This window comes from Saimiri boliviensis, chromosome 14, assembly GCF_048565385.1.
Source record: "Saimiri boliviensis isolate mSaiBol1 chromosome 14, mSaiBol1.pri, whole genome shotgun sequence".
NCBI lineage: Eukaryota > Metazoa > Chordata > Mammalia > Primates > Cebidae > Saimiri > Saimiri boliviensis.
The window spans coordinates 31,536,758-31,548,069 of NC_133462.1; the positions used below are offsets into that span (position 1 = coordinate 31,536,758).

Below are 11,312 nucleotides of genomic sequence, written 5' to 3' on the forward strand. Positions count from 1 at the left end.
GTCGGGAAGGGAGGTCTTTGTGCTCGGCGAGGCGTCGGGCTCTGTGAAGGACAGGGACAAGCTGTGTGCATGGAGCTGTGGGTGCTGTGGCCCCGTGGCCCCAAGCGGCAGGAGAGCCCCGACCCTTGCTGGTGTGCCACCAGTCACAACACTCGGTAGAGCAAGTTCAAGGGCATGAAAAGCTAGCTACCTCTTTTGCAAGCGGGTGCCATGCACAGGCAGGTGCTGCTGCATGGCACAGCGAGCCCTTGGACTGGCTGGATGCGTGTCTAGGGAAGTTCCCAGTCGTCTCCGTGCCCCACCTACCCAAGAATCGAGCCACGGGCCACCTCCAGGAGGACTTCTCCGAGCACAGGAAGAGCCTGAGCTGCGGGATGAGCCACCTGGCTGGTGGCCTGGTGCTGGTGCAGAGCCATGTCCTCTACGACTTCCTGATGCGCCCCAGCAGCACCGCGAGGGGGCCTGGAAACAAGGCAAGAGGAAGGCTGAGCAGGGGGGCATGGTGGGTGCCAGCTCCTTCCTGACCCCGAGGACTCCCCGCCCCTCCATTGCCCTCCACTTGCAGGAGGGGGAGAGCGAGATGGATGGCAGCAGATGCTTCCCCAGGAAGGCGGACGACAGCGTGCCGCTCAGCCACGGGGCATGGCGGTCACGGCGGGCAGGGGAGGGGCTTCAAGAAGGAGCCTCAGCAGGCGGCCAGCCCTTCTGTGGCCTCAGCCAGGTCTTGCAGTGGGCCCAGCAGGCCTTCTGGGTGGGCCTGAACCAAGCCATCCCCTTCGCTGAGGTGCCTGTGATGCCATCGGCAAGCTCTTCCCAGATTGTCCCAGGCAGGACCTGGACCCCGTCTCGGACCTGTTAGTGCTGTCCCAGGGACACCGGCCAACCTCCCAGGCATCTTCAACGTTCACAGAGGAGCTCTTACCACAGTCATGGGGAGCAGGGGGCTCGTGGGAGGAGGAAAGATGGAACAGCAGGGGTGACGGCGGTCAGGAGCGCGGGACGCCAGTTCTTCGGCCGCTTTGGCTGCCACGCGTCACCTCTATCCAGTTCCAGGAGAGACTCGAGATCACAGATGCAGCCTTTTACCGCAACAGATATTACCTTTCCAAAAAGCAACCCAGAATTTGGAAGCAGCTCTTTATAAAGACAAATGAGAGTGTCAAGTGACCGGACGTTGGGTTGGGGACTTTTTCCGGTTTAAGGATAATTTCTACGGCAGGATAAAAACTACCATCAAAGAGCCACGGCCGACTATTCGTGGTGGTACAGGGATGGTTTTGAGGCCGGTTGAATAGAGAATCACGTGGGAAAGCAACAGCGAACATGGCGATGGAGTACAAACGGCGCCCTGAGTTGTGACTTTGTAGGCATCCGTACTTCCTTCTCTCCTTCCTGCTATCTGTGCCTCCTCCCTGCTTTGGGCATCCCCATGCCCTGGGCCTGTGCTTGGAGAGATATAAAGGACACCATTGGCTGTAGGTTGGGGGACCGGCACTGTCAGGGGAGACTTATGATGTCAGGGTGGCCCCTGAGGACCAGTCCTGTGATGACCAGGTCCAACTGACCAGGCCCCTGCTGACCAGGGCTACATGGACCTAGACACCTGCTGATTATGTCCCACTGACCGTGTCCCTACTGACTATGTCCCCACTGGCCCTCACTGAACAGGCCCTGATGAGCAGGTCTTCACTGACTGGGCCCCCACTGACCTGTCTCCAATGTCCAGACCACACTGACCAACTCTGCTGACCAAGTCTTTATTGACCAGGCCCCCAATGATGACCAGGCCTTACTGCCTGGGCTCCCCCTAACTAGGACCCTGCTGACCAGGATGTCACTGACCAGGCCCCATTGACAGCCACCCCCTCTTCCCTCCTCCCCCACCCCACCAGACCCCATGGATTAAGTCCAGTGATCAGGCAGCCACTGGCCAGGGCTGCACTGACCAGGTCCCTGCTGACCAGTCATCTGCTGACCAGGCCCCTGAAGACCAGGTTTGCACCAGGCATGAGGCCCCACTGACTGGGCCTCTACTCGCCAAGCCCTCACTGACCACTGACCAGGTCCCCTTGACCAGGCCCCCACTCACCATGTCCCCATTCATCATATCCCCACTGACCAGGTCCCCACTGACCATGTCCCCACTGACCATGTCCCCACTGACCAGGCCCCACTGACCAGGCCCGCACTGACCATGTCCCCACTGACCAGGCCCCCACTGACCAGGCCCCACTGACCAGGCCCGCACTGACCATGTCCCCACTGACCAGGCCCCACTGACCATGTCCCCACTGACCATGTCCCCACTGACCAGGCCCCACTGACCATGTCCCCACTGACCATGTCCCCACTGACCATGTCCCCACTGACCAGGCCCCCACTGACCAGGCCTGCACTGACCATGTCCCCCCTGACCAGGCCCCCACTGACCATGTCCCCACTGACCATGTCCCCACTGACCAGGCCCCCACTGACCAGGCCCAACTGACCATGTCCCCACTGACTAGGCCTGCACTGACCATGTCCCCACTGACCAGGCCCGCACTGACTGGGCCCAACTGACAAGCTTCCAACCGACCAGGCCCTTAACTGGCAAGGTTCTGACTGGCCAGGTCTTCAATGCTCAGACCTTTACTGACTGAGCCCCACTACCTAGGACCCCACTGACCTAGACCCTCACTGACCAGGCCTCACTAACCAGGACCCCAGTGACCCAGGCACTCTCCAGGGCCCCAGTGACTAGGTCTGCCTGAACAGATCCTGACTGACTAGACCCCACAAACCAGGACCTCAATGACCAATGCTCCATTGTCCAGGTCCACTGACCAGAGCCCAGTTCATGAGCCCCCCGCTAACCACATCCGCACTGACCAGGTCCCACTGACCAGGCCTCAACTTACTGGGACCCCACTGAGCAAACCTCCACTGACCAGGCCCCACTAGCCAGGCCTCACGGATGAGAGCCCCCATTGACTGGGCCCAACTGACAAGATCCCCACAGACCAGGCCCCACTGACTGGGTCCAAAGTGACAAGGTTCCAACTGACCAGGTCCTTAGTGATCAGGCCTTTCCTGACCAGGCCCCCTTATTCAAGCGCCCACTGACGATGAAAAGGGAAATTAAATAATAACAATAGTCGCCTGTAATTGCTGCAGAATAAAGTTTACTGTGTTGTGTTCAATATCAAACCTAACCCGCAGCTCTGCTTGAAATTAGCTAACTCCCTATACAACCTGCTTCTCTATTCTCCCCGCTTTCTCAGCAGAGTTCCCAGGCATCTCAAGACTCCTGTGTTTCTTGCAGACCAGCTGCAAGGTCACAGGGCAAGATCACACCCAGAGAATGTGCAAGGTGTTTCTCAAAAGGCTATTTTCAAATGTAACATACATCACAAGACATATTACAAATTAATGAACTGTTCTTTGCTCTGGCTTCTGGAAACCCGTTAGCTGCTACGTCATCCTGGATGTATAAAAAGCGCCCTATTTTCTTTGTCCTTCACTCGGTTTTCAGATGTGAATCCACAGAGCTGTGCACCTAAATAAAATCCTCCTGTTTCACCCACTGGTCCCTCTGGTCTCCTAATGTCAGCAACAGCCAGTCCACCAGTGACCAGGCCTCACTATCCAAGACCCGTTGATGAGGCTTCCATTGCCCGGTCCCCACTGACAGGTCCCCAACTGATGAGGTTCTGACTGATCAGCTCCTTCGTGACCAGACCGTTACTGACCAGGCCCCAATACCCAGGACTCCAATGACCAGGTCCGTACTGACCAGACCCTGGCTGATCAGGTCCCCATGGACTGGGGCCCAACTAACAAAATTCCAACTGAACAGACCTTTAGTGACTAGGCCCCACTAACCAGGAGCCCAACAACCAGGCCACCACCACACTGACCACGTTTCTATTGGACAGACCCCAGTGACCAGGATTCCACGGGCTAGGTCCCCATAGACCAAAATCCCAATCATCAGGTCACACTGACACAGCTCCCGCTGCCCAGGCCCCCACCGATAAGGTGCTAAATGACTAGGTCCTTAACTCAAGGACCTCTGACCAGGCCACAGCTGACCAGGCCTCCCACAGACCGGATTCTTACTGACCAGACCCCCTTGTGAATGAGGACACAGTCCTTGAGGACATAGTCAGAGAACCCCATTCACTAGGTGTTTTCTGTATCCCCAAGGACTGTGTCCTCATTCACAAGGCCTCCGCTGACCAGGCCACAATGTCCCTGTCCCCACTGACCAGGCCCCTCAGCCATGGTGCTCAATGTCCCCTACCTATGGACCCCCTCAGCCCAGACTCTCTCTGTCCCATGTCTGCACCCACAGGCCAGGCCCCTGGGGGTCTTTTGGGGACAGGGCTCCTCTTCCAGGACACAGGGAGGGACAGCTGGCTTCAGGCTCCAGGCACCCAGCTTCATGCTTGCCGCCCACAAGGCCCTATGGCTCACCTCAAAGGGGACAGTGACGTGGCCTGGCACTGCCCGCACCTGGTGACCAGCTGCAGTCTGGGGAACGGAGGGATGTTTGTCAGACCAGGCACCCTGTGTGCCAGGCCTCCCAAGGCCCTTCCCGTGGAGTCTGGATCTGGACACACAGCATGGAGGCGGTGACATGACCAGCCCAGGACCCTCGAGGCTGGGCTGAGGACCACATGAAGACTCTTTGCCAGTTTCTCAGTACGTATGTCTTTTTTTTTTTTTTTTTGTAGTGATGGGGACTTACTATGTTGCTCAGGCTGGTCTCGAACTCCTGGCCTCAAGTAATCCACCTGCCTTGGTCTCCCAAACTGCTGAGATTAGAAGTGTACTACCAGGCCTGGCCTCAGTATGTCATTTCTTACCAGTTACCTTCCCTCAGTATGTCATTTCTTACCAGTTACCTAAGAACCCCCTAGATGACAAGTCAGTCAGAAGAGGAAGATGGTTAAAGAAAGTGACACAGGCTTAGGACGTGGGGGTGCCACATGCTGGGAGGAGGCGAGGACAGAAGGATGGATGGATGGATGGAAAGAAAGAAGGGCCGCTGGAGCCCGGCCTAGCCTCTCGGGCCCCCGCTTGCCCGGTTTCCTTCAGTCCTAGTAGCTGCATCCGGTTTTTCTGGTTGTCGAAAAACAGAACAATAGATTTGGCTACAGTTCCACATATCTGTAGTCAAGGCAAAGACATGTTAAATCAGGCTCTGCGTCACCTACAGTATAAAACATAGACAAAATATCAAAACTGTGATCATTTGCCTTTGAACATTCAACCCATATGAATTTTTTTTTTTTTTTTTTTTTGAAAGTCTCACTCTGTTGCCCAGCTGGAGTGCAGCAGCACGATCTGGGTTCACTGCAACCTCTGCCTCCCAGCCTCCCAGGTAGCTGGGATTATAGGTGGGTGCCACTCCGCCCTGCTGATTTTTCTATTTTTAGTCGAGATGGGGTTTTGTCATGTTGGCCAAGCTGATCTCAAACTCCTGACCTCAGGTGATCCATCCCTCCTTGGCCTCCCAAAATGTTGGGATTACAGGCGTGAGCCAGTACGCCCAGCCTGAAATTACTTTTAAGAGAGTAAATGTGCTGTTGGGCATTATTTCACTTTTGCTTTTTAAAGAAGCGGACCCATTTTTAAAATCTTTTTTCCTTTTTTTTTTTTTTGAGACAGGGTCTGGCTGTGTTATCCAGGCCAGAGTGCAGTGGTGCCGTCTTGGCTCACTGCAGCCCCGGCTTCCCAGTCTCTGGAACTATACAGGAGTGCACCACTAGTTCTGGATAAATTTGTATTTTTTGTAGAGACAGGGTTTTGCCACGTTGCACGGGCTGATCTCAAACTCCTGGACTCAAGCGATCTGCTGCCTCAGCCTCCCAAAGTGCTTGGATTACAAGCATGAGCCACTGTGCCTGGACTCTAATAATTTTGAGTCACTGACATTTTAAACTGACTTCCTTACTTCTGTAGGACCATTTCAGTACCCAGGGATTTCTGAGGCAGCCTAAGTGTGACTTCACAAAAACAGTAGATTCTTCAACCTTTCGGCGACAGATTTAGAAACTGTCAACACAATAATTGTGATTTAGCTCAGTAACTATAGAAACACTGAAATTATGGCATTGCAAGTCAGAATCCCTTCCTGCTCTTTCATGCAGCAACTTTTGAATATCTGTGGCATTTTCCAGACACTTGTATTTCCCTTACAATAGTAACAGCTTAAAAATAGGTTTTTTTTGTTGTTGTTAGTGGTGGTGGTAGAAAGTGATTTATTTGGAGAGAGAGAGAAACAGGAGAAGGAGAGAGAAAGAAACGCTAACTCACACACTGACGGGGAATCCAGAAAGACGGGATCCAGGAGAGGAAAGCAGCTTCCACACTGAGTGGAAGGGAACAGAGAGAGATGGAGTTTAGGAGGGGAAGACAGGCTTCCACGAGAGAGCGTGGAAGGGGACCCCAGAGGGGAAATCCAGGATAGAAAAAACAGCTTCCCCAAGAGTGTTTGTGGAAGGGTATTTAAACATGGAGTCCTAACAATAATTTTTAAGGTTTAATGTCCTGGGGGACTTATCGGCAATACTTTTATTTAAAACACAGTATAAGCCAGTTATTCTTTCCATCAGTATTTGAAAGAGTAGACACGATCTCGATCAACAGATCCACCCACACCTGTTTTCACTACATATAACACTGAAATTTACAGGCATCCCTGAGAAGTGTGAGTAAACCAGTGAATCACAACAGAGTCTCAATCAGTTAACAGTGCAGATGCATTAAAAAAAAAAAAAAAATCAGTTACCAGGGTAGATCCAGTTCTCCAAACTGGAAAAAAAAAAAAAAAAAATCAAAACCAAAACTCTCCTAAGAACTGAAGCTGGGCGTGTGTTGTCACTGCTTCTGTATTTCAATCCTGATAGACTGACTCCCTCTTCTCCTCCTAAGACACGTTTACTGAAATCTTCAAGCAGTTTCAAGACACTTGCAGGAAGAGGCGAGGCTACTCCCGCCTCCAAGGGAGTAAACATCATGTCAGAGATGAGCACTGTGTCCTCCCCCTCCGCATGCGCCCACATGCTCTCATCTACTTGGCTGTGCAAATTGATGGCAGCTGGTCCTCCCGCCCCTCCCACGGCCAAGATGCGATCCTGAGTCAGTCATCCCGTGCCTCGCACCCTTTCAATCAGAGAAGCTGCGGCTTACTGAGAGAAGGAAGGCAGCGGGGAGAAATGCAAAACCAAGCAGAGCCTAAGGGCACAAAGTTGCAAGGCTGCTCTGTGAGAGTTTGCAAGCAGAGTGCAGGTGGGATGCAAAGCACCCGGATCTACGAGAGTCAAAAGGGACCCGCCGCGGGCTCCAGCCAGCCAGCTTCTTTGAGACCCTTCGTGGATTTTGAGGTCTACAAAGTGTGCGCAAAAACCCTCGCGCTTCAAAAAGTGAGAAGGCGAACGGTGTCATCTCATGATCCCAAACTGATCATGGTGGTGCAGGCCCAGCGAGCCTCTGGGGGCCGGGTGTGCAGCCAGCCTGCCCGCCAGCGCGGAGCTGCCCTCTCACTCGTCGTCCTAGTCATCATCGTTCCTGCGCTGGCTGGCACAGCTGCCACTAAAGAGCTGTGGAGGCAAAGACTGCAGGGCACCCCCACCATCTGGAAAGCGTCCTCTGGCCATGGCAACGGTTGTGGCTGTAGCAGTGGCTGGAAGGCATCAGGAGGCGGCTTCCAGGTGGCGGGTGGCACAGCTGGCACAGCCTTGAAGCTTCTCCCTAGCGGGCTGGGGCAGGGCCTGGACTTCTGGCTTGCTGGGCTGGGCGTGGGAGCAGGCATGGATCACGTGCACTGCACAGACGAGGCTGGGGGGAGGCTGCGGTGGCCGCTGCAGCTCTGTTGACCCCTTGGCGCCAGCCCCGGATGAGCCCTGCTGGATGCACAGGCTCAGCCCCTCATGCACCTGCTACAAGATCTTGCCTGGATTCTCCAATGAGAAGTGCAGTGCCCAGGTGTGCATCGCCACGGCCGCTGGGTGCTCATCCCAGCGCCCCTCCCTTCATGGGGCTCTGGTTGAGGCCTGCCCAGTGTCCTGGGAACTGTGCCCTGGGAACTGTGCCCTGGGATTAGGGCTCTGTCTCATAGGTTGAATCAGAGGCCACAGGACGTGCTGTAGGCTGGTTGGGTCTGCGGGAACACTGTCCATGCTCACTCCTCCCTCTGGTGGCCTCTGAGGGAGCGAGTTTCACCGTGGAAAGTAGAAAATACGTCCAGAGGCCCCGGAGCCATCCGGGACTGTGGGGCAGCTGGCCGGGCACTGCCTTGGCAGCCTCCACACTGTGCCAGTCGCTGCCTGCTGAGAGAAGTCGGGCACAGGTGCTGTCGGGTCAGGTGATGTCTCTGGGCTTGCCTCTTGGTTATGATCACAGTGCCTGGCAGGGCCGAGTTACAGGGCCCTGATGGATCATCCCACCCCACGGTCCTGGGGCTGTCCAGGTCACATGTGGAAGGTCCAGAATCCCTGTTCAAACTTGAACCACAGGCCCCTGACATCCAGGCCCACGGCGGAGCTTGGGTAGGGAGTTCCAGGGGAGGTACCGCCAGGCAGCCCATGGTCTGTCCTGAGTCAGGAACAGCCTGGCCACACCCTGAGCCCCCCGGGGGGCCCCAAGAGAACAGCCTACCCCCTGGGCTCTACAGAAGTCCTCTTCTGCCTCTAGGCCTCAGCCTCAGGGACAGCCTGGGTGGTCCAGGGTGTTGGAGGACAGGCACTTGTTCAGGAGGGGCCGCCTGTAACACTGCTGGAGCTGGCCTGCTGTGCTGGGGAGGGCCAGCCCGTCTCTTTTGCAGAGTGCCTTGTTGATGGGGGATGCTCACAGAGGCCTGGGTGCCAGGGACCCTCACTCCAGTTTTGCTGAAAGGAAAGCAGACGTGTGCAGTCAGCTTCTCCACTGAGCCCATTGGTTCCTCACAGGGCCGGGCCCCCCAGACCTGGGTCTCTGGAGTCCCTGGAGTCCCTGCGTGTCTCCCTGTGGGAAGCAGAAAAGTTTCTTTTAAAGTTTCCTTTCTTGTTAAATAAGTGTGCTGATTTAAGCCCTATCCTGTGTAGCTGTTAGACATGCCATGTGCTTACAGACACGTAGCACACTCTGTGTCCTGGTACTTTAAGCAAGATATCCGTGCTGGATGTGCTCACAGGCATGTCCCAGCTCTCCATTGCTTTTACCTGCTTTAGAAAAGTTTCAAGTTGTTATAGCCAATGGGGTTTTAGTTTAGACTGTGAGGTCTGGCTCCAGCCAATGGAGATCAGACACAGCAGTAAGGACAACCCCAAATGCGTAAGGAATACATTTGTGTGTTTTCCTTCGTTCATTGCTGTCTCATGGCAAGATGGCTAGTGAGGGTACCCTTTCTGCAGCCCAGGAAGTAAAAATTGCATTGCTGAAAGATCCTTTGTCTCAGTGCTGATTTTTCTTTGTGGTACCGAGCATCTATTTCCATCACTCCTGAGTGTTGCTGTGGACGCTGCTGCAGGTGGCCAATCCTGGAGTGACAGTTGTGTGTAGGCTGGGGCGGGGGAGCTGGCGGGGCACCTGGATTGCTCCTAGGACGGCCCCCAGGATTTGGACTGGCTTGGGGCTTCCTGCCTCTCTCTCTCACCCCAGGGCTGTGCTGGCTAGGTTGCAGCCCTGATTCAGAACTCAGGTGGGAGAGGCCTTCTCTGTCACCTGGCCCCCTTGCCACCTCCCACTGGGGCCTGTCTCCATGTGGGTGAGATGAATGGCCCCAGGCATGGGGTCCCCTCTGCCCTCCGGGGCCATCCACTGCATGCCGGGAAGGGACCATTTCCGCACCTGGCTGAACTCTTGATTCTGGCTCTGGGCCAGGGCTCCTGCCCGTGCCCTTTCCCTGAATCCTCCCCGGGCCAGGGACACTGATTCTCTTGACTCCTTGGCACAAGGCTTGTTGTCTGGATGCTCTTGGAGGGGGCTTGGGGGCGAGAGGTCCCTGCTTCTCTTGGAGGCTGTGGGGGCTGCAGATTGGGCTGTAGGCTTGCACAGATGGGTCCGGCCTCTCCAGTGCCCTTCAGGGAGATTCGAGGGCAAGAGAGGGACAATGTGGAAGGTGACAGAGGTGGGGCTTAGAAGAGTCTTTTCCCTGGCCCGCGCCTGATCTGCAGGATGTCCAGCACACATGTACTCAGTACCTGCCCTGAGGACACATGGGTTTATTTCCAGAAGACTTTTTTTTTTCTAGACAGAGTTTTACTCTTATCACCTAGGCTGGAGTGTGATGGTGTAATCTCGGCTCACTGCAACCTCTGCCTCCCGGGTTCAAGTGATTCTCCTGCCTCAAGCTCCTGAGAAGTTGAGATTACAGGCGCCTGCCACCACGCCTGACTAGTTTTTTGTATTTTTAGTAGAGACAGGGTTTCACCGTGTTGGCCAGGCTAGTCTCGAACTCCTGACCTCAAGTGATCCATCCACTTGGCCTCCCAATGTGCTGGGATTATAGGCGTGAGCCACCACACCCGGCCTCCAGAAGCTTCTTAGAGTGGGAAGAAGAGGTGCAGGAGGAAGGCCCAGGTAGGGGGGCTGTAGGGGCCTGGGCCCTGTCCACTACCGACTGCCCCAGAGAGGGTGACTCAGGAGGGGACTTGGTGCTGGGGCCCACATGGGGGTAGCAGGACCCAGCATCTCCTCACCAGTACCCCCACAGAGACCTGAAGGTGCCCGAGCACCGTGGCATCCTCCAGGGCCCAGTCACGAAACAACTCGACCTGAATGAACTCCCACAGGCTGGACTGGGACAGCTTCATGAGACGCTCTAGGAATGGGGCGGGCATCGGGCCGGGAGGGGTCCCTGGGAGAGGTCGTTGTCCTCACGCTGTTTCCACCATGGCCCTCTCCCACGGGGCAGTGTCGTGTCCTTTTTGGGCCACCCCCAGGGTCCAGCTATGCACAGGAGGCCACGGCCAGGGCCAGGCTGGGGCAGGGAGGTGCTCACCTGGCTTTCATCTTGGTCATGTGGAGGCTGGGCTCAGTGTCTGGTGTCTGAGAGGTCTCTTGGTGCCCTGCCCCTCAGATTGGAGCACAGGATGATGAGGACACTGTGAGGGTGTGGTCTGTCCCGCGTGGTCCCCTGCCTGGCCTTGGGCAAGACAGGACTTGATTCTGTGAACTTTGAAGGCTGTGTGCCGTCAGGATGTGCTCGCCCTGGCTGTGTGTCTTCAGAACGTACCTGGGTGAGCCCCAAGGATGTCTGCAGAGACAACAGGCGTGGGAGGATGTGGCCCTTCTGAGCTGGGGGCTGGGGGCTCAAGCAGGGCCCTGGAGCAGTAGGGACCCCT

The 11,312-nt window shown here is 55.7% G+C and overlaps 1 pseudogene; it reads right to left on the reverse strand.

Moving 5' to 3' along the window:
- Positions 1-6,533: 6,533 nt before the first annotated feature.
- LOC101051262 (uncharacterized) lies at positions 6,534-8,575 on the reverse strand (annotated as a pseudogene).
- Positions 8,576-11,312: the final 2,737 nt, after the last annotated feature.